Source organism: Formica exsecta, unplaced genomic scaffold (genome assembly GCF_003651465.1).
Source record: "Formica exsecta isolate Colony F162 unplaced genomic scaffold, ASM365146v1 scaffold393, whole genome shotgun sequence".
Lineage (NCBI taxonomy): Eukaryota > Metazoa > Arthropoda > Insecta > Hymenoptera > Formicidae > Formica > Formica exsecta.
In genome coordinates this window covers 1360227-1382203 of record NW_021851167.1, presented here as the reverse complement: position 1 = coordinate 1382203, position 21977 = coordinate 1360227, and positions in this window count along the sequence as shown.

The following is a 21977-nucleotide window of genomic DNA, read 5'->3' as shown; positions in this document are numbered from 1 at the left end:
TCGGCAAGAGGGAGGGGTGGGAGGGGGGAGGGTTGGAATTGCACGGAAGAGTCGCCCGGGGAGTTAAGCTGAGCAACAGCGTTGCACCGCGCCGCCCGGTCCGTTAGTCTATCCGCACAATAAACTACAATCACAAATTACAGAGTCAAATAGTTTCGGCGTTTCGCGCGGAATGTCGCAATTTCAGCTTCGCGAGAAGGGGTTTTCGGACTCCGGCGGCGCACCCCTGTCCTTACTCTTCTTCCAGTCTCCGCGTATCGGAGCTGTTGCTTGGCGTCCTCGTTTGTTTCAAATATCAAATAGCGCGGCTGAATAAACTTCTCGTGACAATTCTTATCTTATTTTCATTGTGCAGAAATATTGAAATTGTTTTTAAAAAAATTATTTACTGTCGAAATTATATAGAAGCTATCTAAATATATTGCAAAATAAAAGATAGAGTAAGACAGAGTATATCATAATTAGTTTGAATATTAAAGAAATCGGAGTAATCGAAAATACTTATTGGAATAAACATTAAAATATCATTCAAAGCATCACCGATCACTTTTGATCTCAATTAATTTCCGTTTGTGTATTTGTTTATTTAATCCAGCTGTCACTTTGGCAGTGTAAAACAAAATAAGTGGCCATAGATAAAAAAGCAGTTGTCGAGTGATGGGGTGGAAACGGGTCTTCTAGATGGGCTCCACGAAGGAGAGGGGAAAAGGCGGGTGCAGAGCAGATGGGGTGGTATACCGGGTGTAGTTGGGTGGCAGTAGGATGTACTCATCCGTTGCAGTACTGCAACTAATGAGACATCGCTAAAGGGCACAAGGGTAGGTGGATAGACACGGTGGGACATATACGCGCGGGGTAGGCGATACACTTCACCTGAGACTCGGCTGCAGACTGCAAGAGATAGACGACGACGACGACGACGACGACGACGACGACGACGACGACGACGACGACGACGACGACGACGACGACGACGACGACGACGACGACGACGACGACGACGACGACGACGACGACGACGACGACGACGACGACGACGACGACGACGACGACGACGACGACGACGACGACGACGACGACGACGACGACGACGACGACGACGACGACGACGACGACGACGACGACGACGACGACGACGACGACGACGACGACGACGACGACGACGACGACGACGACGACGACGACGACGACGACGACGACGACGACGACGACGACGACGACGACGACGACGACGACGACGACGACGACGACGACGACGACGACGACGACGACGACGACGACGACGACGACGACGACGACGACGACGACGACGACGACGACGACGACGACGACGACGACGACGACGACGACGACGACGACGACGACGACGACGACGACGACGACGACGACGACGACGACGACGACGACGACGACGACGACGACGACGACGACGACGACGACGACGACGACGACGACGACGACGATGCCGACGACGACGACATCAACGATGAGGACGAGAGTGCAGGCACAATTAAAACTGACGCTCCTAATGGCAAGTCAAACGCCGACGGGCTCAAGAGATTCTTGACTTTCCAATGAAGCGATTGTTTCATATTCCTCCGCGCCTCACACCCGTCTCACATCCATCGACCTCACCCCCCTTCCCTCTATTCTCATTTCTATCCTCTCGCTCCGTCTCTTTCATTTATTCTCTTGTTCGTGCAGACCCGACACGTGAATCCTGAAAGCTCGATGGAGCGGGAGACGGGAAACACGGGGGATGAAACCGGGAAACTTTAAGAGGGAGGAATCAGCTTAGATCTGCACGCGTTTGTGCTGGTTTCGAGAAGGTGCCTGTCTGTCGTTAACAAACATGGCGCGTCCTTATCCAATCTCGATGTCTCACGAATCTCTCCCCTATCGCGTGATATACCTAACGCGTTTGTCACCTACGTCTCTCGATAAGATAAATTTGCGTTGAATTATTCTTCTTCATATTCAATATTTATATGGCATATTTTTAGGCTGAAGTGAGATAGTATTATGCGCGGAATATCGTCATTTAAAAATTTATAAGCAAACATTTGTAGAAATAATTTTAAAACGTGACCTGATTTTCAAAAAGTCGCAGATATATACTTATGTAAAGGTGTACAATGACGGAACTGTGATTACTTATTCCTTTAGAATTAGCGGAACGGCAAGACTTGCATAAATTAGCAGCGCAAGTAAGGAAGATAAAACTGTAACATAGGAAATGTCTTTCAACTTATCGTGAAAATAAAATATGCCATCTTTTATCTATGTTACGTATATACTGCACATTAATTTTTTTTAATGGACTAGAATAATTTCTTGTTTCACATAAATAAAATTTCATACAACATCGCTATGTGATAAAACTATATATTTTTATATAATTATCTCGCTAAGTTAAGTCACTGGTCTTGTGTGATTCACCCATTTTCTCCTTCAAACGGAATTTACATTGCTAAAAGAGAGAGAGGGAAGAGGACACGGCGCTGCGAATTATTTTTCTCGACAAAAAGAGGGAAGGGTAACAAATATTCTTCGTTTACACACTAGCATTTGGTTTCTTTAGTCGGTATAAAGCCTCGCATCTACGGCCAGCTAATGAGCAGCAAATCTCAAGATAACTGCGGGAGCACGCGCCGCCGCGTGCTGAACGTTGTTGGCGGGAAGAGAGAAAGAAAACGAAGAGAGAAAATAAAAAGAAAAGAGTGCAGTAATTGTCTGTTCCGGCTAAGACCGAAGCAAACAACCAGTCGTGCTTCGGCCTTCACCACCTTCGATGCAAATGTCGCAAAATTTTCGGACCTTCAACGCCGCGATCCCTCTCGTAGAATAAAGCTCTGATTTATCACGATATTATCACGATTGAATATGTTTTACCAATCTAGTACGTTTAAATATTTTTAATAAAATACAATGAAATTTGTAATAAATTATACCTTATTTTTTACAACAAATATATGGGAGAATAAAAAGTCTATCGCGTTTTTTCCACTTTCAATCCAAATGCAGTGCATAACAAGATATGCAATCGAATATGCCGGAAATATCACGACCTTTTCGACGTCACGTCCAATGAGCACAGAGTACAACGTATCCTCGTATGTATATCAATTCAAGTGTACTTGTATTTAACAAGCTTTCGCATATTGTGAAGAGCATGCCTAAAAGAAAACCAAAAATGGGGGCAAGTACCTTAAGCTTGGGGGCAGAGGGGGTGGATTAGTACGACTCGCAACGGCGATGAGAGAAGGCGAGAAGTGTGAGAATCAGCGGGATCACCCTGACACCTCGGGCACTCTCTCGTATCACGCTCTTTTTCACACTGAGTACCGCACAAACAATAACAAACAGCACTAATGAGGCTCTTCAATATCGCGGAAGTCGCGTCCGTCGCCGACAACCGCCAACGGGTCGCAGTACTTCGATGCTCACGAAATGATTACGTAATGTTATTCGACACTCGACTATTTCAAAAGTTCTTTTTTTAGACATTTATTTCTAAAATATTGTTGTCAGCATGCATGTTTATAAGACGTATGCAAAATAAAGCAATGTTTAATTTTTCGTATACCGTATAAGAATTGGATTAATTGCACTTAAATGTGATAAAAATTATCTAACATCTTATCGGAAAGATCAAAATAATTGAAAGAATTAAGTGAACTGTTATAAAGCAAGTTTGGACAACTAGGGGTATAGATTACAAAATACGAGTGATTCCCGCGATTTGCACCTAACTGCGATATCTTTCCTTTAATTTTCATCATTATCTACCATTCTGCAATAGAACCTCTTTGTCCGTTAGCAACAGTTACAAAGTCTACCGTTGCAACAGCTGCGCAAGTATGCAATTAAACTAATTGGACTAAGAAATAATACCAACTGAGAAGATTGCATGCCACTGAGCAGTCTCTTGTGGAAACCGAGATTCGCGATGCTTATTTGTTTTTTATCGAGAGCGCGAAACGTAATTCGTGACGTTGCACGAGTGATTCCAGCGGTCGCAAGACCGACATCATAACCGCGGTTGTGAATCGAGATTTTAATCAATCGCGTCCACTGAATCTAAATTTGGATTCAAAATAAATCAATCTACATTCAATTACAAGCACGTCAATGTATCGGTATTTCGTAATTATATATACATACCATCTAATCCACCTTTCTACTTACCTACATACTTTATCAAGTCTTGCAAAATTAAAAGAGATTAAATATTTATCAAAGTATTTAAATATCTAGTCGTCCGAATGCATTTGTCCTGAATAATTTTACCGAAATTCTGGTTGAAGAGCACTAACGGAGCTCTAACACTCCCAATCTCTGTGTCGATTAATAATTCACAGAGACCCGAAGTTTCCGCGCGATTCTAGACGTCATTCGTACGCTTTACACATCGCGTTCGTTTGAAACTCACAATCACGACTAATGGATTTATATGGCTTTATTCTTCGCGCAACAATTAGATTTATTATCATTAACGAGTCCGCCGACTTTCGATCGGCGCTGACAAAGCGTGCCGTGCGCGAAGTAATTTTCTCCGCGAGCGTTCTCGCAAGTGCAACGGTGACGACGGACCGATTCGCAAAGCATTTTACACCGTTTACACAATGAAGGATCTTTGAAGAGGAAAGCTAAAGCTTAATCGTCGCGTAGGACACGAAGGGAAGAGGGCATACGGTGGTTCCCTGTTTTTGCCACCGTCGTCACCGATGAATACATCGAAGCCAAGGCGGTGAAAACCTATTAGCTGCCAGTCAATAAACAAAGGAACGTTTTGGACGATTTAATATTGATTAATGGGGAGGTTAAGGAAGCGTGGAGGCGTTTAGTCAAAGTTCTCTCTAAGGCAATGACGGAGAGAGAACGGTGGAACGGGAGAGAGAAAGTAAATGCTTGATAAGGAGAAAGAGCGAAGGAAGGAAGAGACTGTGGAGAAAGAGAAAGATGGTAGAGAGAAGGGAAAGGTGCACCGGTTGGTGTGCGTGCGCGTGTATGCCGAGCGATTATCGAATTTCCTCCCCGTAACAATGAGGTCCTATTAACTCCCACCCTCGGCGAGGTTCACCCGATATAACCCCCGCTTTTGTGTATTGTTAAGTCTATCCGCATTAAGCGATCCATAATGCAAAGTTACTCTTCGCGATAAATCGTTTCAAATTGCTGCGTCCGTTACGGATACCTGCATAAAGCCCGGCGTTTGATACAAAGCAGCGAGATCGGATTTTAGCTTTCGATAGAGCGCTATGTATTTCGGGACATTACGTAAGAGTAATATATATCGAAGATGAAGAAAATTTTACATTTATGTGTGTGTGATTCGTGATAACATATTTTTAAATTTTATTCCTTGCGATTCGACTATGTCTATATACGACCATTGTGTTCTCTTGACAGCTAATACTGTTTATGAAAACAGTAGCGATTTTTACATAATTGTGGAGTAATATAGCACTCATCCTTTTAAACTCTGCGAGCAGTACATGAGTGCGACTTCGACTAGACATGCTCGGAGCATAGCATTTCGGAGATACAACAGCATGCTCTAATTTTTCGTTTGCATTCCTGTTGAAAAAAAAAAGAGAATAGTTTCCTTTTATCTTTGAAGTGAGCCAACTATCTTTTGCGAGGTCTCCAGCACGGTACGCACTCGACTATGCTCCAGAATTCCAGATACTGCTAGAAGATCCCCGTTCTACCTCTACTTGTATTTTGTCGTTTTTTTTTCTCTCGCTCATACGTCTTCGTCTCGCCGTCGCAACACGTATCTTGTTTGCTACAAAGTCCGCGACTTTCAAGAAGATATCCTCCCCCAATTAGTTCCGTTTTCTTTTAGGGATGATATACGTTTCATTCCTCGGATGCGATACCGTTTCGAAAAAGAAGTAAAAATGTACAATTGTCGTATGTATGTCTTCGTCTCGTACAAGTAAATTAATATTGTATTATTATCATTGTTGTATAGATCAATCACCTCCATATGTATGCGTATTTTAAGTATACTTTCGCTGTACATAACTACGTTCATTTAACTTTGCGATCCAATTATAAAAACTCGTATCGCGAACTCCTATTATAACTGCACAACGTAACTGACACTATCAAATAAAGCGGCGGTGCGCAAATACCTTCTTTGCATTCCCGCTCGTCAACAATTAAACGATCACGTGCGCCTATCATCGCGCGCGCTCCGCGGGTTCATTAAGCGCGGAAAGGAGCGCGCGGGCGCGCGCTCCCTTAATTGCAACCGGCCCCGAATTTAGCAACATTCGCACTCGGCACATCCGTCTTAGATGTTTCGCCTTTCGACAGAGTTTCGGTGCGCGAAGCACGCGGCGGTTGAAAATTCTGCAAGCCAACGTGATTGCGTTTTAATTTCTTGGCCGAGCGATAATGGAAATCCACCCGTTCTCCCTGCCCGCGATCGCACAATTGCTCGCGCATAATTGGAGATCAAGAACGTGACGTACTGCGCCCACCTCCTCCTGAGACGATTTGCGCGGCGCGCTGACATTTTGGAAAAGATCCGTACCTCTTCGTGTCGGGAATATACTCTTACACAATGCGGAAAATAGCTCGCGAGAAAATAGATACGCCGCGCCGCAACTTAACGGTTGAGCCTTAAACGCGCAGATTTTTCGTGTCTAATAATTCTTATTGTTAATCTTATTACTAAGAATATATAGAATCCAGAAGAAACGGAATTACGTAATTGGCAAATAAATTAGAAAATACATTTTAGCCAGACTTATCTGAATTTATCGAAACGAAAAGTTCCTAACAATATAACTAACTGATCACACACGAACACGTGTATGCAATAATTAAATATATAATAATTTAATTTTTTTTATTTTGTCTAAATTTTTATCAACGAAACGACGGAGAAAGGGCAATGCTTTTTACTCGTCGTGTTAAAACCTAGAATATATCTAATCTATAAATATTATGAAAATTTATCGAATTATCACTCTGTGTCATCGCTGTCGCATTCGCGCCAGAAGGGATGCGTTCAGAACTACGTTGAGGCAGGTCCTGGCAATAAATAATAAATAATTCTTAAAACAGTTGCCTATACATCATCGTGTCATTTTCGCGGTGCTATATCCATACCGGCGTCGTTGTCGCCGCCGCCGTCGTCGTCGTCGTCGTAGTCGACAACGCGGAACGACGCGCCGGAAAATTTATCGATGCTAATTTCCCGGCCGCGGTCCTCCGCCGTCGTGGAAAAGAATTGTTATCCTGTGTGCCAGGGCTCGCCCCCGCGCGCCGCTCCCTCGTCTTACCCTGTCCTCGGGTTTGTTACCTGCGCGGTTTGTTTTTCCTACCGGGTGGCGCTAAAGCTCCTTTTTAATACTGCGTCCCTCCTTTCTACTTAAATGCTGAGTGACGAGTAACGACGTGAATCAGCGGCGAAGATCTAGCAGTTTTCTTTCGTACTTAAATTTTCATCAATTTTTCTCATTTTCTAATGCATTTGATATTCCGATAATTAGATTCTGAATTAAAATTCTATAAAAGTAAAGTATGTTCATAATTAACCGAGAAGCAAGATGTTATGTATATCTGATACATTTGTGCAAAAATTCCTTCAATTGCTTATAATATAAAAAAAATATGTATCATCGATAAATAGTTTGAAATTCACAGATAAGTTACGCTGTATAAATCACGAAACCCGGTGATCCAGCTGGCGCATCGCTATTTCGCTTCTCTCAAGTATAGGTTATACGGGTAATTTCTATTACAAAAGAGCACCCCGAGACTCTACAAACGCGTGCATTACGCCCACTTCTCGGCACGCTCGTAATTCCAACGACACTTTTTCCGCGGCTGTAATCTTCATAACGATGTCGCGAGTGCCGTAACACGGTAAATTACTGGATCAATGCGCTTTAGAAGCGAAAGCCTCGCCTCTACGTCGGGAGGGTGTCTTCGGGAGGATACGACATAGACGATGCACGAATGGCAAAACAGCGGGGTTGGTATAAAATAAAGACACGCAGAGGGGTTCGCGAAAAATAATCTTGGAAAAATTTCAATCAGCAAAATGCGTTACATATTCATATCTGCCCCCGCGCGATCTCGCCCATAAATAAGGCAAGTTATTATACTCGGCAAATTGCAACGACGTGATGACAACAGATTCCGCCGTTATGTGTACGTAAACGATTTGCAAGTGGCAATCAGACAGAAAATTTTTAATGCGTCGACAAACACGGAATGATTTGTTCGCGAGCCGCTTTGATATCTTACGGTAATAAACGACGAATCTTACGCAAAGCTAAAAAATTACGACGCTAGTCATAGAAAGCAGTCAATATAATACGTATGTGAGAGTTTCAAACTGTGCGTTTCCTTTTCTCCGGATTCCTCCAAAGTGCGCGGAATTCAGACAGCGAACGCCAGCAAGTACCATCGCGCTGGCTGGTAGTTAAAAGTTACAAGATGATTCGTTGAGTAATCCCAGACCGTTCCCAGACGGTTGCAAATTGCAATCGTGAACGCCGCGATAATTGTCGCGCCAGTTCGTAATGACAATTTTCATCGTGTCGTCACACAGCGCGACTGGCAGGGGGAACAGTAATTGCCCTATTGCATCTTTCGGAGCATCGTCATTATCGCGAATAGCCCATTCGGATTTCGAATACGTCTCGCGATACATTAAACGTATGCGCGAACTAACTTGTTATTTAAAAATTAAAATTTCACAAATAGACGAGTATCGTAATATATACAAGCGTTATACTACCTAATGCATTTAAAAAATTGCTGCTGTCTTTTCGTAATTAAAAATTTCAATTTACAGAAAAAAAATGTATCAACGTAAAGAAAAATCCATCCATTTTAATCAAGAATGCGCGGATGCATATCAAGGCGTAATCATAGCAAGGAGAACTGGCAATGTTCATATCCTAGAGAAACTCCATCAACGATTTGCAATCGGCCACAACTTTAATCCAAACCGTTGCGTCGTCAATGTAGCGAGCACCGTCGAGTTTTTCGCCCGGTCATCAATCTGCCACGGCTCAAGGGTGAACCTTCGAAGATCGCGCTATCTATAACTCGTCGCGCGTGTGGCCGTACTTCCGAAGGAATTCCAACCCCGACATCGGCAAGAGGGAGGGGTGGGAGGGGGGAGGGTTGGAATTGCACGGAAGAGTCGCCCGGGGAGTTAAGCTGAGCAACAGCGTTGCACCGCGCCGCCCGGTCCGTTAGTCTATCCGCACAATAAACTACAATCACAAATTACAGAGTCAAATAGTTTCGGCGTTTCGCGCGGAATGTCGCAATTTCAGCTTCGCGAGAAGGGGTTTTCGGACTCCGGCGGCGGCGGAGGACGAACGTGGGATCGCGGTGACTTCTTCCCGAGCATGGCGGGAGGCGGGTGAGAATGGAAGATGGAGAACGCGTCGGATGTAGAAGCGCGAGGCTGGGGAAACCCGTGGTGCCGGGAAGGGGGGAGGGAGGCGGCAGGAGCCAGGATGGAAACGCGCTGCTCTAATGAACTTACAATAATTGCCAACCATTGATCTATGGGCCAAAGAGTTGTGTTCCCTGCTGTATACCATTACCGAAACCCTCCTTCTTCCCTCTCTTCCCGAAACGTGTACCTCTTCCTCTATTGGAAGCCTCTTTTCCTCCTCCAGCACCGCCAGCGCCGCTCGTTCTCCCTCATCGGGATAATGTTCCTAGCCGGGGTGGCATACATTGTGCCCGACATTAAAGTAATTCTAGGCAGCTAACTGCGACGACGAGGAAGGGCTCTCGTCTGCGATTGTTTATCCTCGTCGAAACGCGAGACTGAATTTGCTGAGCGGGAAGTGTCAGATGCGATTATGCATCGCGAAGACGACGCATTTTTTTTTTTTATAATTATATGAGACGCAAATCAATTAAAATTATTGGAACATGTTTAAACAGATGTTTGTAATATTTTAAATTTGTAATAAGCGCATGTAGAAATTTCAATAAATATATAATATAAATGTATTTTGTGATAAATATATCGGAAAAAGCTGATAAATTATATAGATTTTTTTATCACAAAAATAGATATTTCTAAGGAAAAACGTTTTCAATTTGCTACTATAGAGGGGAACATTCTAGACTGTCGCAAAAGATAGTAGGCGGCGAGTGTGCGTCTCGACAGGAAAACGACGGGAACCATTTACATGCTGCTCGACAGGCAATATCGGGCGCAGTCGCCGTTTGCCTTAACTGTCCCGCCAAGCAATTCTCACTATCGCAAAAACAATTAATGCTCGTTAAAAGAAATCCTTGATTTACTGTTGAATGGGGTTCGAGGCGAGATAACCGTTGCCGGTGTGCCTTACGCGAAATCCCCTTCCTTAGTTGCGAGTTAACAAGGGAGCTGCATTATTCCCAATCTTTGATATGGCAATACAAACAATTTTATCTTCTCGAAGATTTTTATAAATGCGTAAACTCTTGAGATCTCCATGGACATGTTACCTGTCCGATTTTACCAGTAAAATTAAATGTTAATTAATTATCCGCTTTACAATTTTTTATAAATAATAAAGAGAGAGGGATTAGTAAATCGCTATATTTTTAATTCCGGATATCGTGAAATAATAAAAAGAAAAAACTTTCTTGAAAAGAAAAACGAATGAAAAGAAATATACTTTAGATTTGGTAATAAAATGAAAAATAAAAAATTCTAAATAATAATGATAATAATAATAATGGTAAAATCTCCTGTGACATTTTTTGCGACACATCATGAATGTCTTTAAGCGGCTGCCTCTTACCGTCGCGTATTAGTCGGCGAGCGCGTACAATAGGTGGGTAGAGCTTATGGTAACGGATGCTTTACTGCCGGCGCTATAGCCATTAACGGGTAATTAGAAACAGATGCCGAGCGAATCTTTTAACATAAAGCATAACCTTAATTCATAAAGTGCGATTATTCAGCGGCTGGGACACCCGGGAAGAGGCCATACATCACCGCTACCTTCGAAACAAAAGTTTTAATTATTTATTAGCCGGGGCACGCGCTGAATGCAACATTGCAAGCCCATGGTACCTCCGCGGTGCTTTATCTTTCATGTACTTACCCCTTGCCTTCAAGAGGCGGATGGAAAAGTCGAGAACTTTATCAGAATGAAAAGAATACAATCTTTCAGCCGTGTGTACATTCGTTAGAATCGCGACAGACTTGAAAATTAATATTCCTTTGTTTCACGACATTTTGGATATTTATCGCGGTAGATTATATACACATTTTTTATTAGTATTGTATTTCTTTCTTTCTTATTATAATTAATAATGTTAAAAATTCTCAAGGCTATCTATTGCTCTCAACATTAAACAGCAACTAAAAAATAATTATATTTTACTCCTGACGCGGTAAAGTTCTCTGTTTCATCTCAATGTCTATCAATTCGATTACAGCGTCCGTAGCATAATGCGACCGCAAAAAAATAAAAGTCTGAGCATTTTTCTTTTTTTACCAATTATCGTTGAGTCTCGCGGTAAAGACGTCGCACCATCATCGAGCACGTCACGAAACCGCATAACGATCAGGTCGATATGATGTCGAGGGCCCAATGCCCGGCCGTAATCACTTTGGCTCGTGCCAGTTATCTCACCGCTCCCTGTTAACGGGCGCCAGCCGAGGAGATTTGGCTGCGTCCGGTGGACCGACGTCGAGAGGACTCGAAGATGAGACGGAGAGCGTAGGACGAGAAGGGACGCGGCGGAATGATGTGACGTAGGGCCATTCGGTGGGAGAAAGAGCGCGACGGAGGGACAGGGAGTCGCGCACACACCGGGGCCGCACCCTTCTCGCGTGGGTCGCCGGATGTGACAGTCGCTCTCTTTAATTACTCACACGCATACGCGCGCCGATGCGCTACGCGCGAACGTAGACTACGTGCGTCACACGCACATTCGCCACCCATGCCGGCGCCCATGCGAGATTCGACTTACGCGCCGCATTATGTTTTGTGCGTCGTCTGCCCTCCCACAGGGCGCGCAATCACGTGTGTGCAGGAGACGGGATTTCTGCGAGCCGATAAAAGGACGACGAGGAATCGTTCGGTCCCGATCGGAGCTTATTTGAATTTTTGCGCGGCGATAAGGATCGCGATCGACGGCTTATCTCGTACACAATTCGCGTACTTCGATGTTAATCATCGACGAAATTAATAACTGGAACGACACGTGTTTATTATTATTATATCATGACATATGTACCGGTTGTTGCGAATTCTTATCAAGATTTTTTATTTAATATAACGAGGTGTCGCGTATATTCCTGCAGCTAATAAAGTCATCAAGACATTTAAATCATTATTCTTTATAACGCCTATTATCTTCTCAACTATAACTCATACACCGTACCGAGAACCCGCACGCGGAGCAAAAGTCTTAATTCAGCAATTAACCTAATGGAATGTATATAACAATTAGGCGGTCCACGCAATTTTGTTTCGTCCGCTTACGAAAGGGAATGGTTGCACCCCTCCAACCGAGACTCTTCTCACCACTCAAGACGGTGTTCCTCGGTAGCGCCAAAGAAAAGGAAAACAACGACAACGTCGACTAAGCGCCGTTGATGGTGCCGCTGGATCGTGGTAGGAGAAGGAGGAGAAGGAGGTTAGCTGTATCTCTTGTAATTACCAGCTGATAATTTATGTTTATGCGGCCGTAGAAGCACCCGGGGCTTACTTACCCCTTTCGCTGCTCGTGGACGGGGTGCCGCGCGCGGAGTATTACATTACGACACATTCTTACGCGCGTGCGAGGGTGCTAGAGTCGCGAGTAGGGCCCGAGGGAGGAAGGGAAGGGGTGTGAGCGAGTGCCCCTTGTTCATATTATACATCCTTAAAGTCCTGCCACCCATTACGGCTATGCCGGCAAAATTTACAGCCGTTTTCACACGTCTCTGAGAGGGGGTTAATAGTCCCTGCGGAGAACCGGGGCAACGAATTCTACGAACCTCTGAGAACCGTTCCGGGAGGCAGGATCGAGGACTCGAGGAACCTGACCGCGATTCCCGCCATCCCCTGACCGCAAAGAGGGGTTGTGCGTGCCGGGCGTATCAACATTTCGCGACTGCTGCAAACGCGCGGATCGGTAAATTGATTGGATAACGGCTGTTTAATATTTCATGTTTAATACTCTAGCGCGTTACTGAAAAATATCATTAAGGAGCAATTAATCCTGCTTAATTCAAAATTTCTACTCCATAAAAATCTCCTTTCAACAATATTCGATATAATGGAGCAAATATTTTATAATTTATCTTGTTTGCTTTTTATAAATTTATATGCGTTTTTTTATTTTACTTTTTTAGCATTTGATATTAATATTCGCAAACATTATATATATTTCTACTATAATTCGTTAAACAATCGAAAAGTTTAGAATAAGCACACGCTCTGCTGTTCAGTTTATCATCTATCTATCCCGCGGAAGCGTGAACTCGTCGAATTGTTTGGGCGCTTTACATCCGCTGAGCCGATTGGAGGTGTTATATAGTCCGGAACTAATTGCGATCGTCAATTAGAACGCACCGGCTGAAACGAGCTGCAGATATTAATTATCGATGGTTTGGCTCGTGCGACTCATGCGCCGAATAATTAAGCAGTAGCAGCAGGTAGGTAGGTAGGTAGGTAGGCAGGTAGATGGATACTTAACCATTGTCGGCTAAATATCTGAGAGAGAGAAGAGAAAGTGTGAGGTAGGGAGAGATAGATAGAAGGGTGAGGCGGAGAGGTGAAGGGACGAGTTGCAGAAAATTAACTTTCAATTTGAACTCTTTATCGCGCCTGCAGCTTTAACCGATGGTAGTACCATTGGCATGTAGCTTACACCTGTACTCCGATTACCGAGGAAACACGCGTCCACCCCTTACCCTCGTCTTCCCCTTCACTCCTCCTGTGCTATCGCCAAGAAAAACTTCCGGTTTCCTACATACTCGAAGACGGCAAACGGTTTTCTGTGCACGCGAGTTTGTCGATTGTATGCCCGACCCTAAAGAAGTTTATTTAGAAAATTTACAGTACATCTGTTCTCTTTCTACCATCGTTTCTCAGTTGTTTACATAACGCGCATATGTTACCCGATAATATCGCGATAAGAAAGAATCACGATGCGAGGAGATATTACGGATAAGATTATTCCAGACTTTAGTAGCGTAGATGTTTCAACAAGCGCATTTCTATTCACGATCAGGTTAACAATTGCATGACGGGAAAGAATCACGATGTCAAGAGATATTGCGGATAAGATTATGCCGTACTTTTCTAGATGTCTCAATGTCTTCACTTTCATTTACGATTAGGTTGTATGATTCCTTTAAATCTATAATTTAATAGAACTCGCGCGTTTATTATCTCTTTATCTGTCAAGTGATATAAAGTTAAATGAGAATTTCGATCGCGAAACTAATATCATTCTTTTATTACAATTCTTGCTGTTTCTTCGAACTCTGACAGTACATACTATTTTACTCGCAGGCAGCATATCCTGTTTTATTCATGCACCATCGACGTAACATCGATGAAGGGACCGACGGATATGTCGGTTAGTTAATCGTTCGAAGGCAAGAAGCGCAGCGTAGTCACGTCAGTATACAAGAGCGGTGTCTCTCTCCGTATGTCGTGCTCGTTCACCCCTGACGCAGCACCTTTAAGTTTCGAGTTAAGTCGCGAGTGTCGTTCCGCAAAACGTATTCCGTGCGTGCGTGCATGCAGACCGACCCGCGTGCGTCAACGCAGGACGATCGGCGAGGAAACCGAAGGGAAGCCGCACCGGGAGGGACACGCAGATGTCGGTGAAATTCCGTTCGGAAAGTCACTCGAGCGGCGCAGCTCGCATAAGTGAACAAGGCAACCCACTCTCCGGCGCGTCTCTTCCTTTATTACCCGCCACGGATAGGGTACTCCTTATTGCCTACGCACGAATTCATAATGTCGGCTACGCACTCGCGCGCAAGCCCGTTTCGTAAGTCGCAGATCGACCGGTAAGATTCGGCGCGGATGTCTTCGACCGAAGAGGGAGATGTTATCGTCGCGGGTGTGTTTGCAAAAATCCCGCTATACGTTACTACATTACAGGTTTATTCGCGTACTTTCACAACTTTTTCGCATAATCGAAAGCGGCCACGTGCATACAAATAATAGTGTTAACTGCGAACATATGTTTCTATATATATATATATACTAAAAGAAAGCCTTTTGTTCGTGTATTTGAAAGAAAGTCTATTTGAAAACTTATCTTTTCACTTTTACGTATATGTACTTCTAAAGTTGACAGATATTAGAATACCGCTTTATATAATACTTGAATTACGGCAATTAAAGAAATGAAAAATACCATATTAATCTCATTTAAATAAACATATTACCAGAAATAAATTCCTTCACCTGCATTTAATAAATTGGTACTTGATGCTTATAACTCTTTCGCCACACTGTTTTATTCATTAACGCATTACCGAAATTCCTTTAAGAGATGATATCACAGGTTTGAAGATGGATTAGACAACACGGTAAAAATATGAGAAGTGATATCGAAAGAGCAATTGTACGAATACTCAATCATCGAAGCGAGGTTCGTCTCGCTAATTTCTTAACGACAGGAGCCGTAGGTACAACCAGTCATTAATTCCTAATTAAGAGGCAGTAAATTTCAATAACGATCATTAAGAAGCGGACGTTACGAGGTCCGGAAGAGTTGTGGAAAGATGGGGAACTGAGAGAGCAACAGGGACAGGCGAGAAGGAACGAAGGCACGAACGTACGAGTGACCGTCAGGTGCGCCAGATGCACGCTCGTCCCTCCTCCTTCGATACTAATCGTTCGCCGATCGTTTCTAAACGACCTTCGTATACCGGTACGAAGAACGACTTCCTTAGCCACGACATCGCTATTACAATGAAATTATAGCGGAGCGGTATGCAGTTAGAGTCGTTACGTAGCTAGTGTATCTAGAGATCAGCGATATCATTCTAATCTTCTGCAATTACTATCGCACGATTAAGATCGCGGTTAAGGAATCAGCAAAGTGTATCTCGTTATTAAAACGAGCGAATTTCCCGGAGCGATGTTAAATTGATCGACTTACATACGGATGCGCACTTGCTAAAACACATTTGTTTGGTATTTAGTATCAATCAAAGTACTCTTCTCTATTGCGGCGATTCTCGCTTGAGAGAGAAGTAGGATTATATTAAATCTTGTCGCGCGCGGATGAAAATCCTCTGTAAAACAATACGCCGAAACGCGCGCGCGAATCAACACAATGGCTAAAAAGGAGAGATGCACACATACGTCCGTATATAATCACAGAGTGTACAATGATCAAATAAGCTCGCTCCAGGCTCGCGCATTTGTAACGGCGCGGCAGTATATTCTCTTTCTCCCTCTCTCTCTTTCTCTCTCTCTCTCTCTCGCTCTTTCTCGGTACTCGCGTTATATACATATAGGTGCGTGAAAGTTACACCGGGTATCGGGTAGCCCATTATTCCGCAAGGTTAATACTGGATGAATTGGAATTGAATATTATAACCCCGGCTTGTGCAAACAGGGCCCCCGCGCAGATGCGTGCCCCGGTGAAGGTGGTGTACGGAAAGCTACGCGGAAGCGGGTAGTTGCGGTAACAGGTATACGCAAGCCTTGGCGCACCCTGCCACCGGTCACTTGTACAGAATTGTAATTATAACGTCGGTAAGTAAATTATAATACAATGCCGCGTGCGCCGGCGCGTGTTTGGTATTCACAAGATAAATAATACCGGCGTACGCCTCCGGAGTCGGCCGCGAGACGGACCGGTGAGCGTAAGCGGGGGTGGGAACGGACGGACGGACCGTGCCGGGAGCGGGAGGAAGGGGAGCGGGCAACGTAGAAGTTGAGACTCCACGGAGCAAAATAGCCGAGTTCCCTGCGCTTCTGCGGTCAAAGAAGCTTGACCTCGGACCACCTCGAAATCACCTACACCGAGTTTTCTGACCTTTGTCGGGAACGCCGGCGGGGAAAAATCTCGCGGTGGTTCACTACGCGGGCGGAGTGTTCGGAATATGAAGGAAGTTTTGCGGTCGCGGGGGGCTGCAGTAGCCCGAAGGAAGTCAGGATTCTCGAGTGGAACGTGTGTAATCATAGCCCGCGCGCGTCATTGGTCGCGATAACATGATTTCAACTATTCCGGATTTAAAACTTGCACTTTTGTAATTTATCCTAAGCGTGAGAAAAAGGATATAAAGTTGAACTTATGATACGATACGTATCATAAAGACTGTAGGATCTTAAATTCGAGATACATTATCGGCAGCATCACACGAGCTATCAATTTCGACATTGCGTGGAGAAATTTTCCCTTCCCTTTTCCCTCCCTTCTCTCATCTCTGTAACTTATTCCTGTCCATTGCGCGCAACATTCGTTCTCTCTTCTTCTCGCGTGTCTCTAATGCCGAGATACATAAAGTCCAATATACGAACGAGCCGGCCGCACGATGATCATGACTCAAAAGTTCCCTCATCTCGCGCCGAGTAAATAACACCCACGTGACGGTGTCGCTTTCTTCCACTCGGTGGCTAGATTACCCGGATGAGTTATGATAATTCCTGCCGGACGGCGATCAACGACGTCGAGCAATCAAACCTGGCCGGGCGTACCAAAGCCCGCCAACGCCGTCGGCGTAATATCTTGTGCCGCGAAATAACACGACGCCGCTACTAAGCGCAAGCTCTCGAGGGACGGACACACCTGTCCTTTCGCACCTTCCTCCCAGGCTATTAATCTTTTTGCAGTCGAGACCCTGGTCATCTCGAGATCGTTAAGGGTGATTGATACGTATCGGCAGAATTGATTGTGGAAGTGCGGCCTATCCCTTGTTCAATCTGTATCACACTTTTCGAAATAGCTAATATTCGACGGATATCTTCGATAATTTAAAGACGATGATAGTAATCATCATAGTGAAGAACGATTCTAGCACGTTTATATTTTAAAAGAAAGCGATCGTGTGATAACTCGAAAATAATTCCCAGGTGGATTTATCTATAATCTAAACATAAAAAGAGACTCATCTTCGTACACGGAAATAATTTTATCCAATCGAGCTTGTTTTTTAAGCCGCTTTACGTCATCGTTTAAAAAGTTAAAAGTCCAGACGCGGTATCCAGCATGACCGTGGTCGAAAGCGAAATAGCCGGCGATTGGCCGAACGCAAAATCATAATTTCAAGGAATGGAAACGACGGATGTGTGTCGGCGACAATAACAATTATTACTTCATCTCGACAGCCGGAAATACAATGGCCGGCCCGAGAAATCGCGCCAATTGTTGGTTCTCACGTCGTCGTCCCGCATATACGCGTCCGTTAATCGCTCGCGCATACGTCGCGTTCGTGGAAACGGAAAAATAGCCTGGGAATCGCTTTGGAATCGTTGCCACGAGGAATTCACCGTGCTACCATGAGATCAAAAGTCCGACAAAAGGGAGAGGGGTGAGGGAGCCGAGAGAGAGGAGATCGATCGGGCCGCGTCGGTGGAAGAAGGAGTCGGTCAGCCCGATAGAAACGTCGCCGGTGCGCGAGAGAAAGCGACAAGCCCCGATAGCCAATGGAACCGATGGAACCAATGCGCGTGTTGCCAGTTTATTCCTACTGGCCAATCGTGTTAAATCGCTTCGACCTCCTCTTCGCGCTCCTCTTCGCGTTCCTCTCGCGCTCCCATGCACGTCGACTCTTTCCTCTCCTTCTCCTCTTCCCTCCTCTCGCCGCCTCTCCTCTTCTACTGCACAAGCCCTTCAGCTATGCCACGCATTACACGAAAAACACGTAGAGGAGAGAATAAGAGAGAAGAACGAGGATGAAGAAGAAGAAGAGGAAAAGGACATCGAACAAGACCGAGGAGGCAATTTTATCGCGCGAGCAAACCAGACGAGAGAGGGGTGGACAGAGGGGGAAGTATAGAAAGAAGGAGGAAGACGCAGAGGTAACGTTTATAGGGAGGGAGAGCAGAGCGGTGTGCCGACAGTAGTAGTGGTGGGTATCATGAGAGAAGAATAGTCGAGGGAGAGAACGCTTATACCTACTCTTCTTCACAGAACAGTGTCGCGGTATTGCGCCGTCTCCGTCTTATCGATAATTGGAAAAAGGAGAAAAAAGGAAGAAGCTTGCCTGCCTGCCAGGGGGAGAGAAGACGACGACGACGACGACAATGTTGAAGAAAACGACGACGACCACGCCGGTGCCTGCAGCCAACCCCCTCGAACTCCTCTCTTCGACGTGTCTCCTTCGTCTTCCCCCTTCCCCCCGCCACGCTGTTCCTCGTGTCCCGCACGACCATCCTTCTTTCTCGCCGATTCCCGATGCGCGGTCCATCCTCCTTTCTCGGTTACTTTCGGTACGCTGCCCGTCTTCCTTTCTCGCCGAGCCTCCTCCGCGGGGCTATTCCACCTCTCTGTCCTCTTCTCCTTGCTTGCCGGATGGAGGTCCACGGAGGTCGGAGGTAGAGAGGAAGCGAAGCCCGGTGGGGAGTGGACGGCACTTCATGGAGGTAGAGAGAACGAGGGAGAGGAAGTGGTGGCGGTCGCGCGGCGCGACGTTGAGTGGGGAAGCCTATCTAGAACTGGAGAGGAGAGGGAAAGCTACCAGGCACGGCCGGAGCGGAGTAATGGAAGCTGGAGTAGATATTGTATGGCATTACCGGACGAACTTTCCGCGGCGAACATTGCGATATTGGTTTCGAAGAGTGCGGCCGAAGCAGCCCGGATGAAATTGGCCTACGGTGCTCTCTTTCGTATCCTCTACTCTTGCACTCGTAGCGTCTCTTGTTGCTGAGTATCGAGAAATATCGTATAAAAGAGAAAAAGAGATAATATCGAAAAGAAACTGTATCACGTGAAAAAAAGACTCAATAATCTATCTTGAAATTTAACTAAATTTTAAAATCTTGCATTTTCTCATTAATAATTTAAAGAATGCATTTTGATAATTTTAGCTATGCCACGATTTGCAGATTGCGTGTAAAAATACGTCGCAGTCTATATTATTATAATTAGCATCGACCGTAAATAAAGATATTAGTTCCCTATCGTGCATATCTGATTATATACGCGCGTATTGCTTACACGAATATATTGCCCCCATCACATAAATAAGAACACATTCTCATCCGCGTGCATCTGCGACTCTTCGATAAGCCATCGTTTGGCACAATTAAAGACGCGTAGCATAAAAACCGTAAGAACACCGGAAGAGATATCTTTCCAACGCGCAAGCCAAAATGGAAACTATGTACATATTGACAGTCGAATATAAAACATAATGCATATCTCGTTAATATATTGAAACCTAATGTTTATTGTGACACGACCATATTTCTACTGATTGTGAAATAAAATTGTTCGAAAATGCTCGAAACATTTTAATGGACTTGATTAAAGGGTAAATATGTGTTGCAAATGTAATAAATGATTCATCGATCAAAGTATTAATTGCTGATGATGATAATGGCGAGTTACACGTGTTTCCAAGTAATAAACTAATGGTATCCTTAATGCGGAATAATGATGAAATCTAGTGATTGAGCACAATTTGAAGATCTGCGCTATAACAGAAAATTGACCGTTTTACAGGTTGCCCGTTCCGCATTAAAAACTGCATTCTGTACGATCTCGATGAATGAGTATAATTATATGCAAATTACCCAATTAGTTGTGCTTGACATATTTGCAGTACTCGCTAATTTTGCCGTTGCTTTCTAACAAATTGCAAAGATTATGATTGTGTACAAGATCATCGTGTACACTCGTTTACTTTTAGGCGATTACATTTATCGATTGTGTCCCCATTAAGGGGAGAGGCGATAACTCAGGGTGCTTGCTGATAGTTGCGCGGGTGTTGTGTCACTGTTTGCGATACATATGATAACGCTCAAGTTAATACCGTTTCTAAAATTGCCGTTGTGTCCGCTCACCTCGGCAAGCGGAAGAAGAAGTGAGAAGGAAAGAGAAGAAAAATGAAGCCGGTGACAATCGAGTCAACAACCTGCGGGCGCGTTCCGGCCATTGTTTCCTTAGTCGTCGCGTAGAACAAACGATATTTCGAGAGAGAGAAAGAGAAAACAATGCGCCTCGTGTTCGAAGTATCGCTCTGGTTCGTGGAAAACATCAAACCGACTGTTACTGATACCCGACAGAAATTTCCGTTTTCCGAACGCAATTGTTCGAGATCGGAGAAGGGACAGCATATTAAAGCCATGTTAGCCAGCTGTTACGTGAGCACTTGACACATATCATGAGATTGTTATAAAATTTTCATTTTATTTCAAAAGTCGTTGTACAAGAAAATAAACCGGTAAGAAGCATATTATCCGAAAGCAAAGCTAATATTTTATTTATCTTATTATTACATTTATTCATTCATCATTTTCACCGAAATAACTGAAATAACCGAATCGAGATGATAATCATTGATACGTCATGTGCATCTACGGAAAGCAATATGCGAATAACTCGGGCACGTACACATTTCTTCATATATGCATAATAGCTTCCGAAGGAAGACGATCGCTATCTTTACGCTTCATATGCCTTAATTGGGCGTTGTCAGATGATGGAAATAATTTGCAATCAGCGCGTTGAGTGGCTAATGAGACAATAGCCCGTCTATTTATGCTGATAAGAACCTATAACTAATTAATATATTGAATGGTTTATTCGAACCATTTCTCTTTTTTCTTTATACGACTAAATTATGATAATGTAAGCGAGTTGTTCGTTAGAAGAATCGTCCTTGCTGCAAACTGCACAAACTGCCCTCTCGCTTCCACTTGATTACTTAATAACAGTATTAAATATTTATTATTATGCGCTCTCATCGGCTTTTTACCGTAAAATAGCTTCCAAAGAAAAGCCGATTTGCTACGGTAGTCAATCTCAATATATCTTATTATGAGTCACTACAACACGTTCCTAAGGTTCGT